Here is a 17,243-nt window from a genome sequence, read left to right on the forward strand (position 1 = left end):
TCGAGCAAAGTCGGGACAAGTCGGGACGGGGACAGGGACAGGGATAGGAATGGTGCGAATGCACTGAAAACTACGCAGACACCTGGTGTGAGGCGAGGCGAGGCGAGGCGAGGCGAGGAAGCCCACATCGCTACCAGTGGGCCCTCCAGCACGACACTGCCACACACCGCACAGGCCCTCCGCTGAACACCAGGGACAAGATGCGTCCTCCGCTAGTGTCGAAGGCTGCACGCGCCCAGCGAATGACAGGGGGTGCAACGAGCAGCAGTGCGTCTCACACACGCGGCGGTGCGCCCGCCAATTCGGCCGTCACTCTGCTGGGACGCCGGGCGCGCCTCCCCCCGCCGTCCACGAGGAACTGGCTGTTGCGGAAGGAAGCGCTTTCGTCAAATGCGGCCGAAAACTAACATTTTGTGTGTTGGGAGAAAAGCCGAACGCGAATTCTGCCGTGCTCCTACATTAGATGAGCGCTAACGGCCATACCATGATGAATAAGGCGGTTCTAGTCCGATCACCGAAGTTAAGCATCATCGGGCCCGGCTAGTACTTGGATGGGTGACCGCCTGGGAAACCCGGGTGCTGCTGGCTCCCTTCCTGTTTTATTTTGTTATGTCACCAGCCCAATTTTCAAACTACCTTTCTGTTGTGACAAAGATGCTTCTTTATGCCTTTTAAACTACTGTAATGGTACGAAAATGCAGTAATTAACTCAGTTTGAGGGAGAATGTGCTAACCAAGTTTGCCGAGAGGACTTTGAAAACGACAAAACAGTACGAATCGGCAGGTGATTTCTGAAATACGTCACCGCCTATTGTTGTGTAGGAGTGTAGAGTTCCAAATTTGAATTGTAACCACGAATTTATTCCTTAGTCGTCTCGTCTCGTCTCGTCTCGTCTCGTCCCGCAGACGTTTGTCGTGCTTGCGCTGTCATATGGACCACGACCCGAGCGGCAGCGAGCGGCAGTCGAGCAAAGTCGGGACAAGTCGGGACGGGGACAGGGACAGGGATAGGAATGGTGCGAATGCACTGAAAACTACGCAGACACCTGGTGTGAGGCGAGGCGAGGCGAGGCGAGGCGAGGAAGCCCACATCGCTACCAGTGGGCCCTCCAGCACGACACTGCCACACACCGCACAGGCCCTCCGCTGAACACCAGGGACAAGATGCGTCCTCCGCTAGTGTCGAAGGCTGCACGCGCCCAGCGAATGACAGGGGGTGCAACGAGCAGCAGTGCGTCTCACACACGCGGCGGTGCGCCCGCCAATTCGGCCGTCACTCTGCTGGGACGCCGGGCGCGCCTCCCCCCGCCGTCCACGAGGAACTGGCTGTTGCGGAAGGAAGCGCTTTCGTCAAATGCGGCCGAAAACTAACATTTTGTGTGTTGGGAGAAAAGCCGAACGCGAATTCTGCCGTGCTCCTACATTAGATGAGCGCTAACGGCCATACCATGATGAATAAGGCGGTTCTAGTCCGATCACCGAAGTTAAGCATCATCGGGCCCGGCTAGTACTTGGATGGGTGACCGCCTGGGAAACCCGGGTGCTGCTGGCTCCCTTCCTGTTTTATTTTGTTATGTCACCAGCCCAATTTTCAAACTACCTTTCTGTTGTGACAAAGATGCTTCTTTATGCCTTTTAAACTACTGTAATGGTACGAAAATGCAGTAATTAACTCAGTTTGAGGGAGAATGTGCTAACCAAGTTTGCCGAGAGGACTTTGAAAACGACAAAACAGTACGAATCGGCAGGTGATTTCTGAAATACGTCACCGCCTATTGTTGTGTAGGAGTGTAGAGTTCCAAATTTGAATTGTAACCACGAATTTATTCCTTAGTCGTCTCGTCTCGTCTCGTCTCGTCTCGTCCCGCAGACGTTTGTCGTGCTTGCGCTGTCATATGGACCACGACCCGAGCGGCAGCGAGCGGCAGTCGAGCAAAGTCGGGACAAGTCGGGACGGGGACAGGGACAGGGATAGGAATGGTGCGAATGCACTGAAAACTACGCAGACACCTGGTGTGAGGCGAGGCGAGGCGAGGCGAGGCGAGGAAGCCCACATCGCTACCAGTGGGCCCTCCAGCACGACACTGCCACACACCGCACAGGCCCTCCGCTGAACACCAGGGACAAGATGCGTCCTCCGCTAGTGTCGAAGGCTGCACGCGCCCAGCGAATGACAGGGGGTGCAACGAGCAGCAGTGCGTCTCACACACGCGGCGGTGCGCCCGCCAATTCGGCCGTCACTCTGCTGGGACGCCGGGCGCGCCTCCCCCCGCCGTCCACGAGGAACTGGCTGTTGCGGAAGGAAGCGCTTTCGTCAAATGCGGCCGAAAACTAACATTTTGTGTGTTGGGAGAAAAGCCGAACGCGAATTCTGCCGTGCTCCTACATTAGATGAGCGCCAACGGCCATACCATGATGAATACAGCGGTTCTCGTCCGATCACCGAAGTTAAGCATCATCGGGCCCGGCTGGTACTTGGATTGGTGACCGCCTGGCAAACCCGGGTGCTGCTGGCTCCCTTCCTGTTTTATTTTGTTATGTCACCAGCCCAATTTTCAAACTACCTTTCTGTTGTGACAAAGATGCTTCTTTATGCCTTTTAAACTACTGTAATGGTACGAAAATGCAGTAATTAACTCAGTTTGAGGGAGAATGTGCTAACCAAGTTTGCCGAGAGGACTTTGAAAACGACAAAACAGTACGAATCGGCAGGTGATTTCTGAAATACGTCACCGCCTATTGTTGTGTAGGAGTGTGGAGTTCCAAATTGTAACCACGAATTTATTCCTTAGTCGTCTCGTCTCGTCTCGTCTCGTCCCGCAGACGTTTGTCGTGCTTGCGCTGTCATATGGACCACGACCCGAGCGGCAGCGAGCGGCAGTCGAGCAAAGTCGGGACAAGTCGGGACGGGGACAGGGACAGGGATAGGAATGGTGCGAATGCACTGAAAACTACGCAGACACCTGGTGTGAGGCGAGGCGAGGCGAGGCGAGGCGAGGAAGCCCACATCGCTACCAGTGGGCCCTCCAGCACGACACTGCCACACACCGCACAGGCCCTCCGCTGAACACCAGGGACAAGATGCGTCCTCCGCTAGTGTCGAAGGCTGCACGCGCCCAGCGAATGACAGGGGGTGCAACGAGCAGCAGTGCGTCTCACACACGCGGCGGTGCGCCCGCCAATTCGGCCGTCACTCTGCTGGGACGCCGGGCGCGCCTCCCCCCGCCGTCCACGAGGAACTGGCTGTTGCGGAAGGAAGCGCTTTCGTCAAATGCGGCCGAAAACTAACATTTTGTGTGTTGGGAGAAAAGCCGAACGCGAATTCTGCCGTGCTCCTACATTAGATGAGCGCCAACGGCCATACCATGATGAATACAGCGGTTCTCGTCCGATCACCGAAGTTAAGCATCATCGGGCCCGGCTGGTACTTGGATGGGTGACCGCCTGGCAAACCCGGGTGCTGCTGGCTCCCTTCCTGTTTTATTTTGTTATGTCACCAGCCCAATTTTCAAACTACCTTTCTGTTGTGACAAAGATGCTTCTTTATGCCTTTTAAACTACTGTAATGGTACGAAAATGCAGTAATTAACTCAGTTTGAGGGAGAATGTGCTAACCAAGTTTGCCGAGAGGACTTTGAAAACGACAAAACAGTACGAATCGGCAGGTGATTTCTGAAATACGTCACCGCCTATTGTTGTGTAGGAGTGTGGAGTTCCAAATTGTAACCACGAATTTATTCCTTAGTCGTCTCGTCTCGTCTCGTCTCGTCCCGCAGACGTTTGTCGTGCTTGCGCTGTCATATGGACCACGACCCGAGCGGCAGCGAGCGGCAGTCGAGCAAAGTCGGGACAAGTCGGGACGGGGACAGGGACAGGGATAGGAATGGTGCGAATGCACTGCAAACTACGCAGACACCTGGTGTGAGGCGAGGCGAGGCGAGGCGAGGCGAGGAAGCCCACATCGCTACCAGTGGGCCCTCCAGCACGACACTGCCACACACCGCACAGGCCCTCCGCTGAACACCAGGGACAAGATGCGTCCTCCGCTAGTGTCGAAGGCTGCACGCGCCCAGCGAATGACAGGGGGTGCAACGAGCAGCAGTGCGTCTCACACACGCGGCGGTGCGCCCGCCAATTCGGCCGTCACTCTGCTGGGACGCCGGGCGCGCCTCCCCCCGCCGTCCACGAGGAACTGGCTGTTGCGGAAGGAAGCGCTTTCGTCAAATGCGGCCGAAAACTAACATTTTGTGTGTTGGGAGAAAAGCCGAACGCGAATTCTGCCGTGTTCCTACATTAGATGAGCGCCAACGGCCATACCATGATGAATACAGCGGTTCTCGTCCGATCACCGAAGTTAAGCATCATCGGGCCCGGCTAGTACTTGGATGGGTGACCGCCTGGGAAACCCGGGTGCTGCTGGCTCCCTTCCTGTTTTATTTTGTTATGTCACCAGCCCAATTTTCAAACTACCTTTCTGTTGTGACAAAGATGCTTCTTTATGCCTTTTAAACTACTGTAATGGTACGAAAATGCAGTAATTAACTCAGTTTGAGGGAGAATGTGCTAACCAAGTTTGCCGAGAGGACTTTGAAAACGACAAAACAGTACGAATCGGCAGGTGATTTCTGAAATACGTCACCGCCTATTGTTGTGTAGGAGTGTAGAGTTCCAAATTTGAATTGTAACCACGAATTTATTCCTTAGTCGTCTCGTCTCGTCTCGTCTCGTCTCGTCCCGCAGACGTTTGTCGTGCTTGCGCTGTCATATGGACCACGACCCGAGCGGCAGCGAGCGGCAGTCGAGCAAAGTCGGGACAAGTCGGGACGGGGACAGGGACAGGGATAGGAATGGTGCGAATGCACTGAAAACTACGCAGACACCTGGTGTGAGGCGAGGCGAGGCGAGGCGAGGCGAGGAAGCCCACATCGCTACCAGTGGGCCCTCCAGCACGACACTGCCACACACCGCACAGGCCCTCCGCTGAACACCAGGGACAAGATGCGTCCTCCGCTAGTGTCGAAGGCTGCACGCGCCCAGCGAATGACAGGGGGTGCAACGAGCAGCAGTGCGTCTCACACACGCGGCGGTGCGCCCGCCAATTCGGCCGTCACTCTGCTGGGACGCCGGGCGCGCCTCCCCCCGCCGTCCACGAGGAACTGGCTGTTGCGGAAGGAAGCGCTTTCGTCAAATGCGGCCGAAAACTAACATTTTGTGTGTTGGGAGAAAAGCCGAACGCGAATTCTGCCGTGCTCCTACATTAGATGAGCGCTAACGGCCATACCATGATGAATAAGGCGGTTCTAGTCCGATCACCGAAGTTAAGCATCATCGGGCCCGGCTAGTACTTGGATGGGTGACCGCCTGGGAAACCCGGGTGCTGCTGGCTCCCTTCCTGTTTTATTTTGTTATGTCACCAGCCCAATTTTCAAACTACCTTTCTGTTGTGACAAAGATGCTTCTTTATGCCTTTTAAACTACTGTAATGGTACGAAAATGCAGTAATTAACTCAGTTTGAGGGAGAATGTGCTAACCAAGTTTGCCGAGAGGACTTTGAAAACGACAAAACAGTACGAATCGGCAGGTGATTTCTGAAATACGTCACCGCCTATTGTTGTGTAGGAGTGTAGAGTTCCAAATTTGAATTGTAACCACGAATTTATTCATTAGTCGTCTCGTCTCGTCTCGTCTCGTCTCGTCCCGCAGACGTTTGTCGTGCTTGCGCTGTCATATGGACCACGACCCGAGCGGCAGCGAGCGGCAGTCGAGCAAAGTCGGGACAAGTCGGGACGGGGACAGGGACAGGGATAGGAATGGTGCGAATGCACTGCAAACTACGCAGACACCTGGTGTGAGGCGAGGCGAGGCGAGGCGAGGCGAGGAAGCCCACATCGCTACCAGTGGGCCCTCCAGCACGACACTGCCACACACCGCACAGGCCCTCCGCTGAACACCAGGGACAAGATGCGTCCTCCGCTAGTGTCGAAGGCTGCACGCGCCCAGCGAATGACAGGGGGTGCAACGAGCAGCAGCGCGTCTCACACACGCGGCGGTGCGCCCGCCAATTCGGCCGTCACTCTGCTGGGACGCCGGGCGCGCCTCCCCCCGCCGTCCACGAGGAACTGGCTGTTGCGGAAGGAAGCGCTTTCGTCAAATGCGGCCGAAAACTAACATTTTGTGTGTTGGGAGAAAAGCCGAACGCGAATTCTGCCGTGCTCCTACATTAGATGAGCGCTAACGGCCATACCATGATGAATAAGGCGGTTCTAGTCCGATCACCGAAGTTAAGCATCATCGGGCCCGGCTAGTACTTGGATGGGTGACCGCCTGGGAAACCCGGGTGCTGCTGGCTCCCTTCCTGTTTTATTTTGTTATGTCACCAGCCCAATTTTCAAACTACCTTTCTGTTGTGACAAAGATGCTTCTTTATGCCTTTTAAACTACTGTAATGGTACGAAAATGCAGTAATTAACTCAGTTTGAGGGAGAATGTGCTAACCAAGTTTGCCGAGAGGACTTTGAAAACGACAAAACAGTACGAATCGGCAGGTGATTTCTGAAATACGTCACCGCCTATTGTTGTGTAGGAGTGTAGAGTTCCAAATTTGAATTGTAACCACGAATTTATTCCTTAGTCGTCTCGTCTCGTCTCGTCCCGCAGACGTTTGTCGTGCTTGCGCTGTCATATGGACCACGACCCGAGCGGCAGCGAGCGGCAGTCGAGCAAAGTCGGGACAAGTCGGGACGGGGACAGGGACAGGGATAGGAATGGTGCGAATGCACTGAAAACTACGCAGACACCTGGTGTGAGGCGAGGCGAGGCGAGGCGAGGCGAGGAAGCCCACATCGCTACCAGTGGGCCCTCCAGCACGACACTGCCACACACCGCACAGGCCCTCCGCTGAACACCAGGGACAAGATGCGTCCTCCGCTAGTGTCGAAGGCTGCACGCGCCCAGCGAATGACAGGGGGTGCAACGAGCAGCAGTGCGTCTCACACACGCGGCGGTGCGCCCGCCAATTCGGCCGTCACTCTGCTGGGACGCCGGGCGCGCCTCCCCCCGCCGTCCACGAGGAACTGGCTGTTGCGGAAGGAAGCGCTTTCGTCAAATGCGGCCGAAAACTAACATTTTGTGTGTTGGGAGAAAAGCCGAACGCGAATTCTGCCGTGCTCCTACATTAGATGAGCGCCAACGGCCATACCATGATGAATACAGCGGTTCTCGTCCGATCACCGAAGTTAAGCATCATCGGGCCCGGCTGGTACTTGGATTGGTGACCGCCTGGCAAACCCGGGTGCTGCTGGCTCCCTTCCTGTTTTATTTTGTTATGTCACCAGCCCAATTTTCAAACTACCTTTCTGTTGTGACAAAGATGCTTCTTTATGCCTTTTAAACTACTGTAATGGTACGAAAATGCAGTAATTAACTCAGTTTGAGGGAGAATGTGCTAACCAAGTTTGCCGAGAGGACTTTGAAAACGACAAAACAGTACGAATCGGCAGGTGATTTCTGAAATACGTCACCGCCTATTGTTGTGTAGGAGTGTGGAGTTCCAAATTGTAACCACGAATTTATTCCTTAGTCGTCTCGTCTCGTCTCGTCTCGTCCCGCAGACGTTTGTCGTGCTTGCGCTGTCATATGGACCACGACCCGAGCGGCAGCGAGCGGCAGTCGAGCAAAGTCGGGACAAGTCGGGACGGGGACAGGGACAGGGATAGGAATGGTGCGAATGCACTGAAAACTACGCAGACACCTGGTGTGAGGCGAGGCGAGGCGAGGCGAGGCGAGGAAGCCCACATCGCTACCAGTGGGCCCTCCAGCACGACACTGCCACACACCGCACAGGCCCTCCGCTGAACACCAGGGACAAGATGCGTCCTCCGCTAGTGTCGAAGGCTGCACGCGCCCAGCGAATGACAGGGGGTGCAACGAGCAGCAGTGCGTCTCACACACGCGGCGGTGCGCCCGCCAATTCGGCCGTCACTCTGCTGGGACGCCGGGCGCGCCTCCCCCCGCCGTCCACGAGGAACTGGCTGTTGCGGAAGGAAGCGCTTTCGTCAAATGCGGCCGAAAACTAACATTTTGTGTGTTGGGAGAAAAGCCGAACGCGAATTCTGCCGTGTTCCTACATTAGATGAGCGCCAACGGCCATACCATGATGAATACAGCGGTTCTCGTCCGATCACCGAAGTTAAGCATCATCGGGCCCGGCTAGTACTTGGATGGGTGACCGCCTGGGAAACCCGGGTGCTGCTGGCTCCCTTCCTGTTTTATTTTGTTATGTCACCAGCCCAATTTTCAAACTACCTTTCTGTTGTGACAAAGATGCTTCTTTATGCCTTTTAAACTACTGTAATGGTACGAAAATGCAGTAATTAACTCAGTTTGAGGGAGAATGTGCTAACCAAGTTTGCCGAGAGGACTTTGAAAACGACAAAACAGTACGAATCGGCAGGTGATTTCTGAAATACGTCACCGCCTATTGTTGTGTAGGAGTGTAGAGTTCCAAATTTGAATTGTAACCACGAATTTATTCCTTAGTCGTCTCGTCTCGTCTCGTCTCGTCTCGTCCCGCAGACGTTTGTCGTGCTTGCGCTGTCATATGGACCACGACCCGAGCGGCAGCGAGCGGCAGTCGAGCAAAGTCGGGACAGGGACAGGGATAGGAATGGTGCGAATGCACTGCAAACTACGCAGACACCTGGTGTGAGGCGAGGCGAGGCGAGGCGAGGCGAGGAAGCCCACATCGCTACCAGTGGGCCCTCCAGCACGACACTGCCACACACCGCACAGGCCCTCCGCTGAACACCAGGGACAAGATGCGTCCTCCGCTAGTGTCGAAGGCTGCACGCGCCCAGCGAATGACAGGGGGTGCAACGAGCAGCAGTGCGTCTCACACACGCGGCGGTGCGCCCGCCAATTCGGCCGTCACTCTGCTGGGACGCCGGGCGCGCCTCCCCCCGCCGTCCACGAGGAACTGGCTGTTGCGGAAGGAAGCGCTTTCGTCAAATGCGGCCGAAAACTAACATTTTGTGTGTTGGGAGAAAAGCCGAACGCGAATTCTGCCGTGCTCCTACATTAGATGAGCGCTAACGGCCATACCATGATGAATAAGGCGGTTCTAGTCCGATCACCGAAGTTAAGCATCATCGGGCCCGGCTAGTACTTGGATGGGTGACCGCCTGGGAAACCCGGGTGCTGCTGGCTCCCTTCCTGTTTTATTTTGTTATGTCACCAGCCCAATTTTCAAACTACCTTTCTGTTGTGACAAAGATGCTTCTTTATGCCTTTTAAACTACTGTAATGGTACGAAAATGCAGTAATTAACTCAGTTTGAGGGAGAATGTGCTAACCAAGTTTGCCGAGAGGACTTTGAAAACGACAAAACAGTACGAATCGGCAGGTGATTTCTGAAATACGTCACCGCCTATTGTTGTGTAGGAGTGTGGAGTTCCAAATTGTAACCACGAATTTATTCCTTAGTCGTCTCGTCTCGTCTCGTCTCGTCCCGCAGACGTTTGTCGTGCTTGCGCTGTCATATGGACCACGACCCGAGCGGCAGCGAGCGGCAGTCGAGCAAAGTCGGGACGGGGACAGGGACAGGGATAGGAATGGTGCGAATGCACTGCAAACTACGCAGACACCTGGTGTGAGGCGAGGCGAGGCGAGGCGAGGCGAGGAAGCCCACATCGCTACCAGTGGGCCCTCCAGCACGACACTGCCACACACCGCACAGGCCCTCCGCTGAACACCAGGGACAAGATGCGTCCTCCGCTAGTGTCGAAGGCTGCACGCGCCCAGCGAATGACAGGGGGTGCAACGAGCAGCAGTGCGTCTCACACACGCGGCGGTGCGCCCGCCAATTCGGCCGTCACTCTGCTGGGACGCCGGGCGCGCCTCCCCCCGCCGTCCACGAGGAACTGGCTGTTGCGGAAGGAAGCGCTTTCGTCAAATGCGGCCGAAAACTAACATTTTGTGTGTTGGGAGAAAAGCCGAACGCGAATTCTGCCGTGCTCCTACATTAGATGAGCGCCAACGGCCATACCATGATGAATACAGCGGTTCTCGTCCGATCACCGAAGTTAAGCATCATCGGGCCCGGCTAGTACTTGGATGGGTGACCGCCTGGGAAACCCGGGTGCTGCTGGCTCCCTTCCTGTTTTATTTTGTTATGTCACCAGCCCAATTTTCAAACTACCTTTCTGTTGTGACAAAGATGCTTCTTTATGCCTTTTAAACTACTGTAATGGTACGAAAATGCAGTAATTAACTCAGTTTGAGGGAGAATGTGCTAACCAAGTTTGCCGAGAGGACTTTGAAAACGACAAAACAGTACGAATCGGCAGGTGATTTCTGAAATACGTCACCGCCTATTGTTGTGTAGGAGTGTAGAGTTCCAAATTTGAATTGTAACCACGAATTTATTCCTTAGTCGTCTCGTCTCGTCTCGTCTCGTCTCGTCCCGCAGACGTTTGTCGTGCTTGCGCTGTCATATGGACCACGACCCGAGCGGCAGCGAGCGGCAGTCGAGCAAAGTCGGGACAAGTCGGGACGGGGACAGGGACAGGGATAGGAATGGTGCGAATGCACTGCAAACTACGCAGACACCTGGTGTGAGGCGAGGCGAGGCGAGGCGAGGCGAGGAAGCCCACATCGCTACCAGTGGGCCCTCCAGCACGACACTGCCACACACCGCACAGGCCCTCCGCTGAACACCAGGGACAAGATGCGTCCTCCGCTAGTGTCGAAGGCTGCACGCGCCCAGCGAATGACAGGGGGTGCAACGAGCAGCAGTGCGTCTCACACACGCGGCGGTGCGCCCGCCAATTCGGCCGTCACTCTGCTGGGACGCCGGGCGCGCCTCCCCCCGCCGTCCACGAGGAACTGGCTGTTGCGGAAGGAAGCGCTTTCGTCAAATGCGGCCGAAAACTAACATTTTGTGTGTTGGGAGAAAAGCCGAACGCGAATTCTGCCGTGCTCCTACATTAGATGAGCGCTAACGGCCATACCATGATGAATAAGGCGGTTCTAGTCCGATCACCGAAGTTAAGCATCATCGGGCCCGGCTAGTACTTGGATGGGTGACCGCCTGGGAAACCCGGGTGCTGCTGGCTCCCTTCCTGTTTTATTTTGTTATGTCACCAGCCCAATTTTCAAACTACCTTTCTGTTGTGACAAAGATGCTTCTTTATGCCTTTTAAACTACTGTAATGGTACGAAAATGCAGTAATTAACTCAGTTTGAGGGAGAATGTGCTAACCAAGTTTGCCGAGAGGACTTTGAAAACGACAAAACAGTACGAATCGGCAGGTGATTTCTGAAATACGTCACCGCCTATTTATTGTTGTGTAGGAGTGTAGAGTTCCAAATTTGAATTGTAACCACGAATTTATTCCTTAGTCGTCTCGTCTCGTCTCGTCTCGTCTCGTCCCGCAGACGTTTGTCGTGCTTGCGCTGTCATATGGACCACGACCCGAGCGGCAGCGAGCGGCAGTCGAGCAAAGTCGGGACAAGTCGGGACGGGGACAGGGACAGGGATAGGAATGGTGCGAATGCACTGAAAACTACGCAGACACCTGGTGTGAGGCGAGGCGAGGCGAGGCGAGGCGAGGAAGCCCACATCGCTACCAGTGGGCCCTCCAGCACGACACTGCCACACACCGCACAGGCCCTCCGCTGAACACCAGGGACAAGATGCGTCCTCCGCTAGTGTCGAAGGCTGCACGCGCCCAGCGAATGACAGGGGGTGCAACGAGCAGCAGTGCGTCTCACACACGCGGCGGTGCGCCCGCCAATTCGGCCGTCACTCTGCTGGGACGCCGGGCGCGCCTCCCCCCGCCGTCCACGAGGAACTGGCTGTTGCGGAAGGAAGCGCTTTCGTCAAATGCGGCCGATAACTAACATTTTGTGTGTTGGGAGAAAAGCCGAACGCGAATTCTGCCGTGCTCCTACATTAGATGAGCGCCAACGGCCATACCATGATGAATACAGCGGTTCTCGTCCGATCACCGAAGTTAAGCATCATCGGGCCCGGCTGGTACTTGGATGGGTGACCGCCTGGCAAACCCGGGTGCTGCTGGCTCCCTTCCTGTTTTATTTTGTTATGTCACCAGCCCAATTTTCAAACTACCTTTCTGTTGTGACAAAGATGCTTCTTTATGCCTTTTAAACTACTGTAATGGTACGAAAATGCAGTAATTAACTCAGTTTGAGGGAGAATGTGCTAACCAAGTTTGCCGAGAGGACTTTGAAAACGACAAAACAGTACGAATCGGCAGGTGATTTCTGAAATACGTCACCGCCTATTGTTGTGTAGGAGTGTGGAGTTCCAAATTGTAACCACGAATTTATTCCTTAGTCGTCTCGTCTCGTCTCGTCTCGTCCCGCAGACGTTTGTCGTGCTTGCGCTGTCATATGGACCACGACCCGAGCGGCAGCGAGCGGCAGTCGAGCAAAGTCGGGACGGGGACAGGGACAGGGATAGGAATGGTGCGAATGCACTGCAAACTACGCAGACACCTGGTGTGAGGCGAGGCGAGGCGAGGCGAGGCGAGGAAGCCCACATCGCTACCAGTGGGCCCTCCAGCACGACACTGCCACACACCGCACAGGCCCTCCGCTGAACACCAGGGACAAGATGCGTCCTCCGCTAGTGTCGAAGGCTGCACGCGCCCAGCGAATGACAGGGGGTGCAACGAGCAGCAGTGCGTCTCACACACGCGGCGGTGCGCCCGCCAATTCGGCCGTCACTCTGCTGGGACGCCGGGCGCGCCTCCCCCCGCCGTCCACGAGGAACTGGCTGTTGCGGAAGGAAGCGCTTTCGTCAAATGCGGCCGAAAACTAACATTTTGTGTGTTGGGAGAAAAGCCGAACGCGAATTCTGCCGTGCTCCTACATTAGATGAGCGCCAACGGCCATACCATGATGAATACAGCGGTTCTCGTCCGATCACCGAAGTTAAGCATCATCGGGCCCGGCTAGTACTTGGATGGGTGACCGCCTGGGAAACCCGGGTGCTGCTGGCTCCCTTCCTGTTTTATTTTGTTATGTCACCAGCCCAATTTTCAAACTACCTTTCTGTTGTGACAAAGATGCTTCTTTATGCCTTTTAAACTACTGTAATGGTACGAAAATGCAGTAATTAACTCAGTTTGAGGGAGAATGTGCTAACCAAGTTTGCCGAGAGGACTTTGAAAACGACAAAACAGTACGAATCGGCAGGTGATTTCTGAAATACGTCACCGCCTATTGTTGTGTAGGAGTGTAGAGTTCCAAATTTGAATTGTAACCACGAATTTATTCCTTAGTCGTCTCGTCTCGTCTCGTCTCGTCTCGTCCCGCAGACGTTTGTCGTGCTTGCGCTGTCATATGGACCACGACCCGAGCGGCAGCGAGCGGCAGTCGAGCAAAGTCGGGACAAGTCGGGACGGGGACAGGGACAGGGATAGGAATGGTGCGAATGCACTGCAAACTACGCAGACACCTGGTGTGAGGCGAGGCGAGGCGAGGCGAGGCGAGGAAGCCCACATCGCTACCAGTGGGCCCTCCAGCACGACACTGCCACACACCGCACAGGCCCTCCGCTGAACACCAGGGACAAGATGCGTCCTCCGCTAGTGTCGAAGGCTGCACGCGCCCAGCGAATGACAGGGGGTGCAACGAGCAGCAGTGCGTCTCACACACGCGGCGGTGCGCCCGCCAATTCGGCCGTCACTCTGCTGGGACGCCGGGCGCGCCTCCCCCCGCCGTCCACGAGGAACTGGCTGTTGCGGAAGGAAGCGCTTTCGTCAAATGCGGCCGAAAACTAACATTTTGTGTGTTGGGAGAAAAGCCGAACGCGAATTCTGCCGTGCTCCTACATTAGATGAGCGCTAACGGCCATACCATGATGAATAAGGCGGTTCTAGTCCGATCACCGAAGTTAAGCATCATCGGGCCCGGCTAGTACTTGGATGGGTGACCGCCTGGGAAACCCGGGTGCTGCTGGCTCCCTTCCTGTTTTATTTTGTTATGTCACCAGCCCAATTTTCAAACTACCTTTCTGTTGTGACAAAGATGCTTCTTTATGCCTTTTAAACTACTGTAATGGTACGAAAATGCAGTAATTAACTCAGTTTGAGGGAGAATGTGCTAACCAAGTTTGCCGAGAGGACTTTGAAAACGACAAAACAGTACGAATCGGCAGGTGATTTCTGAAATACGTCACCGCCTATTGTTGTGTAGGAGTGTAGAGTTCCAAATTTGAATTGTAACCACGAATTTATTCCTTAGTCGTCTCGTCTCGTCTCGTCTCGTCTCGTCCCGCAGACGTTTGTCGTGCTTGCGCTGTCATATGGACCACGACCCGAGCGGCAGCGAGCGGCAGTCGAGCAAAGTCGGGACAAGTCGGGACGGGGACAGGGACAGGGATAGGAATGGTGCGAATGCACTGAAAACTACGCAGACACCTGGTGTGAGGCGAGGCGAGGCGAGGCGAGGCGAGGAAGCCCACATCGCTACCAGTGGGCCCTCCAGCACGACACTGCCACACACCGCACAGGCCCTCCGCTGAACACCAGGGACAAGATGCGTCCTCCGCTAGTGTCGAAGGCTGCACGCGCCCAGCGAATGACAGGGGGTGCAACGAGCAGCAGTGCGTCTCACACACGCGGCGGTGCGCCCGCCAATTCGGCCGTCACTCTGCTGGGACGCCGGGCGCGCCTCCCCCCGCCGTCCACGAGGAACTGGCTGTTGCGGAAGGAAGCGCTTTCGTCAAATGCGGCCGAAAACTAACATTTTGTGTGTTGGGAGAAAAGCCGAACGCGAATTCTGCCGTGCTCCTACATTAGATGAGCGCCAACGGCCATACCATGATGAATACAGCGGTTCTCGTCCGATCACCGAAGTTAAGCATCATCGGGCCCGGCTGGTACTTGGATGGGTGACCGCCTGGCAAACCCGGGTGCTGCTGGCTCCCTTCCTGTTTTATTTTGTTATGTCACCAGCCCAATTTTCAAACTACCTTTCTGTTGTGACAAAGATGCTTCTTTATGCCTTTTAAACTACTGTAATGGTACGAAAATGCAGTAATTAACTCAGTTTGAGGGAGAATGTGCTAACCAAGTTTGCCGAGAGGACTTTGAAAACGACAAAACAGTACGAATCGGCAGGTGATTTCTGAAATACGTCACCGCCTATTGTTGTGTAGGAGTGTGGAGTTCCAAATTGTAACCACGAATTTATTCCTTAGTCGTCTCGTCTCGTCTCGTCTCGTCCCGCAGACGTTTGTCGTGCTTGCGCTGTCATATGGACCACGACCCGAGCGGCAGCGAGCGGCAGTCGAGCAAAGTCGGGACAAGTCGGGACGGGGACAGGGACAGGGATAGGAATGGTGCGAATGCACTGCAAACTACGCAGACACCTGGTGTGAGGCGAGGCGAGGCGAGGCGAGGCGAGGAAGCCCACATCGCTACCAGTGGGCCCTCCAGCACGACACTGCCACACACCGCACAGGCCCTCCGCTGAACACCAGGGACAAGATGCGTCCTCCGCTAGTGTCGAAGGCTGCACGCGCCCAGCGAATGACAGGGGGTGCAACGAGCAGCAGTGCGTCTCACACACGCGGCGGTGCGCCCGCCAATTCGGCCGTCACTCTGCTGGGACGCCGGGCGCGCCTCCCCCCGCCGTCCACGAGGAACTGGCTGTTGCGGAAGGAAGCGCTTTCGTCAAATGCGGCCGAAAACTAACATTTTGTGTGTTGGGAGAAAAGCCGAACGCGAATTCTGCCGTGCTCCTACATTAGATGAGCGCCAACGGCCATACCATGATGAATACAGCGGTTCTCGTCCGATCACCGAAGTTAAGCATCATCGGGCCCGGCTAGTACTTGGATGGGTGACCGCCTGGGAAACCCGGGTGCTGCTGGCTCCCTTCCTGTTTTATTTTGTTATGTCACCAGCCCAATTTTCAAACTACCTTTCTGTTGTGACAAAGATGCTTCTTTATGCCTTTTAAACTACTGTAATGGTACGAAAATGCAGTAATTAACTCAGTTTGAGGGAGAATGTGCTAACCAAGTTTGCCGAGAGGACTTTGAAAACGACAAAACAGTACGAATCGGCAGGTGATTTCTGAAATACGTCACCGCCTATTGTTGTGTAGGAGTGTAGAGTTCCAAATTTGAATTGTAACCACGAATTTATTCCTTAGTCGTCTCGTCTCGTCTCGTCTCGTCTCGTCCCGCAGACGTTTGTCGTGCTTGCGCTGTCATATGGACCACGACCCGAGCGGCAGCGAGCGGCAGTCGAGCAAAGTCGGGACAAGTCGGGACGGGGACAGGGACAGGGATAGGAATGGTGCGAATGCACTGCAAACTACGCAGACACCTGGTGTGAGGCGAGGCGAGGCGAGGCGAGGCGAGGAAGCCCACATCGCTACCAGTGGGCCCTCCAGCACGACACTGCCACACACCGCACAGGCCCTCCGCTGAACACCAGGGACAAGATGCGTCCTCCGCTAGTGTCGAAGGCTGCACGCGCCCAGCGAATGACAGGGGGTGCAACGAGCAGCAGTGCGTCTCACACACGCGGCGGTGCGCCCGCCAATTCGGCCGTCACTCTGCTGGGACGCCGGGCGCGCCTCCCCCCGCCGTCCACGAGGAACTGGCTGTTGCGGAAGGAAGCGCTTTCGTCAAATGCGGCCGAAAACTAACATTTTGTGTGTTGGGAGAAAAGCCGAACGCGAATTCTGCCGTGCTCCTACATTAGATGAGCGCTAACGGCCATACCATGATGAATAAGGCGGTTCTAGTCCGATCACCGAAGTTAAGCATCATCGGGCCCGGCTGGTACTTGGATGGGTGACCGCCTGGGAAACCCGGGTGCTGCTGGCTCCCTTCCTGTTTTATTTTGTTATGTCACCAGCCCAATTTTCAAACTACCTTTCTGTTGTGACAAAGATGCTTCTTTATGCCTTTTAAACTACTGTAATGGTACGAAAATGCAGTAATTAACTCAGTTTGAGGGAGAATGTGCTAACCAAGTTTGCCGAGAGGACTTTGAAAACGACAAAACAGTACGAATCGGCAGGTGATTTCTGAAATACGTCACCGCCTATTGTTGTGTAGGAGTGTAGAGTTCCAAATTTGAATTGTAACCACGAATTTATTCCTTAGTCGTCTCGTCTCGTCTCGTCTCGTCTCGTCCCGCAGACGTTTGTCGTGCTTGCGCTGTCATATGGACCACGACCCGAGCGGCAGCGAGCGGCA

The 17,243-nt window shown here is 55.1% G+C and overlaps 8 non-coding genes and 10 pseudogenes across 8 annotated transcripts; all 18 read left to right on the plus strand.

Moving 5' to 3' along the window:
* Positions 1-469: 469 nt before the first annotated feature.
* Positions 470-588, plus strand: LOC126159000 (5S ribosomal RNA; annotated as a pseudogene).
* Positions 589-1,433: 845 nt separating this feature from the next.
* On the plus strand, positions 1,434-1,552 carry LOC126159001 (5S ribosomal RNA; annotated as a pseudogene).
* An 845-nt stretch (positions 1,553-2,397) lies between these two features.
* Positions 2,398-2,516, plus strand: LOC126159016 (5S ribosomal RNA; annotated as a pseudogene).
* Positions 2,517-3,350: 834 nt separating this feature from the next.
* On the plus strand, positions 3,351-3,469 carry LOC126158985 (5S ribosomal RNA). Its single transcript, XR_007533955.1, has one exon. It is a non-coding gene; the product is annotated as a 5S ribosomal RNA (ribosomal RNA).
* Positions 3,470-4,303: 834 nt separating this feature from the next.
* On the plus strand, positions 4,304-4,422 carry LOC126158701 (5S ribosomal RNA). Its single transcript, XR_007533688.1, has one exon. It is a non-coding gene; the product is annotated as a 5S ribosomal RNA (ribosomal RNA).
* An 845-nt stretch (positions 4,423-5,267) lies between these two features.
* LOC126159002 (5S ribosomal RNA) lies at positions 5,268-5,386 on the plus strand (annotated as a pseudogene).
* Positions 5,387-6,231: 845 nt separating this feature from the next.
* Positions 6,232-6,350, plus strand: LOC126159003 (5S ribosomal RNA; annotated as a pseudogene).
* An 835-nt stretch (positions 6,351-7,185) lies between these two features.
* LOC126159017 (5S ribosomal RNA) lies at positions 7,186-7,304 on the plus strand (annotated as a pseudogene).
* An 834-nt stretch (positions 7,305-8,138) lies between these two features.
* Positions 8,139-8,257, plus strand: LOC126158702 (5S ribosomal RNA). Its single transcript, XR_007533689.1, has one exon. It is a non-coding gene; the product is annotated as a 5S ribosomal RNA (ribosomal RNA).
* An 829-nt stretch (positions 8,258-9,086) lies between these two features.
* LOC126159005 (5S ribosomal RNA) lies at positions 9,087-9,205 on the plus strand (annotated as a pseudogene).
* An 824-nt stretch (positions 9,206-10,029) lies between these two features.
* LOC126158703 (5S ribosomal RNA) lies at positions 10,030-10,148 on the plus strand. The gene has a single exon (XR_007533690.1). It is a non-coding gene; the product is annotated as a 5S ribosomal RNA (ribosomal RNA).
* Positions 10,149-10,993: 845 nt separating this feature from the next.
* Positions 10,994-11,112, plus strand: LOC126159006 (5S ribosomal RNA; annotated as a pseudogene).
* An 849-nt stretch (positions 11,113-11,961) lies between these two features.
* On the plus strand, positions 11,962-12,080 carry LOC126158986 (5S ribosomal RNA). Its single transcript, XR_007533956.1, has one exon. It is a non-coding gene; the product is annotated as a 5S ribosomal RNA (ribosomal RNA).
* Positions 12,081-12,904: 824 nt separating this feature from the next.
* LOC126158704 (5S ribosomal RNA) lies at positions 12,905-13,023 on the plus strand. The gene has a single exon (XR_007533691.1). It is a non-coding gene; the product is annotated as a 5S ribosomal RNA (ribosomal RNA).
* Positions 13,024-13,868: 845 nt separating this feature from the next.
* LOC126159007 (5S ribosomal RNA) lies at positions 13,869-13,987 on the plus strand (annotated as a pseudogene).
* An 845-nt stretch (positions 13,988-14,832) lies between these two features.
* Positions 14,833-14,951, plus strand: LOC126158987 (5S ribosomal RNA). The gene has a single exon (XR_007533957.1). It is a non-coding gene; the product is annotated as a 5S ribosomal RNA (ribosomal RNA).
* An 834-nt stretch (positions 14,952-15,785) lies between these two features.
* Positions 15,786-15,904, plus strand: LOC126158705 (5S ribosomal RNA). Its single transcript, XR_007533692.1, has one exon. It is a non-coding gene; the product is annotated as a 5S ribosomal RNA (ribosomal RNA).
* Positions 15,905-16,749: 845 nt separating this feature from the next.
* LOC126159018 (5S ribosomal RNA) lies at positions 16,750-16,868 on the plus strand (annotated as a pseudogene).
* The last annotated feature ends 375 nt before the right edge of the window (positions 16,869-17,243 follow it).

Source organism: Schistocerca cancellata, unplaced genomic scaffold (assembly GCF_023864275.1).
Source record: "Schistocerca cancellata isolate TAMUIC-IGC-003103 unplaced genomic scaffold, iqSchCanc2.1 HiC_scaffold_1114, whole genome shotgun sequence".
NCBI classification, from domain to species: Eukaryota; Metazoa; Arthropoda; class Insecta; order Orthoptera; family Acrididae; genus Schistocerca; species Schistocerca cancellata.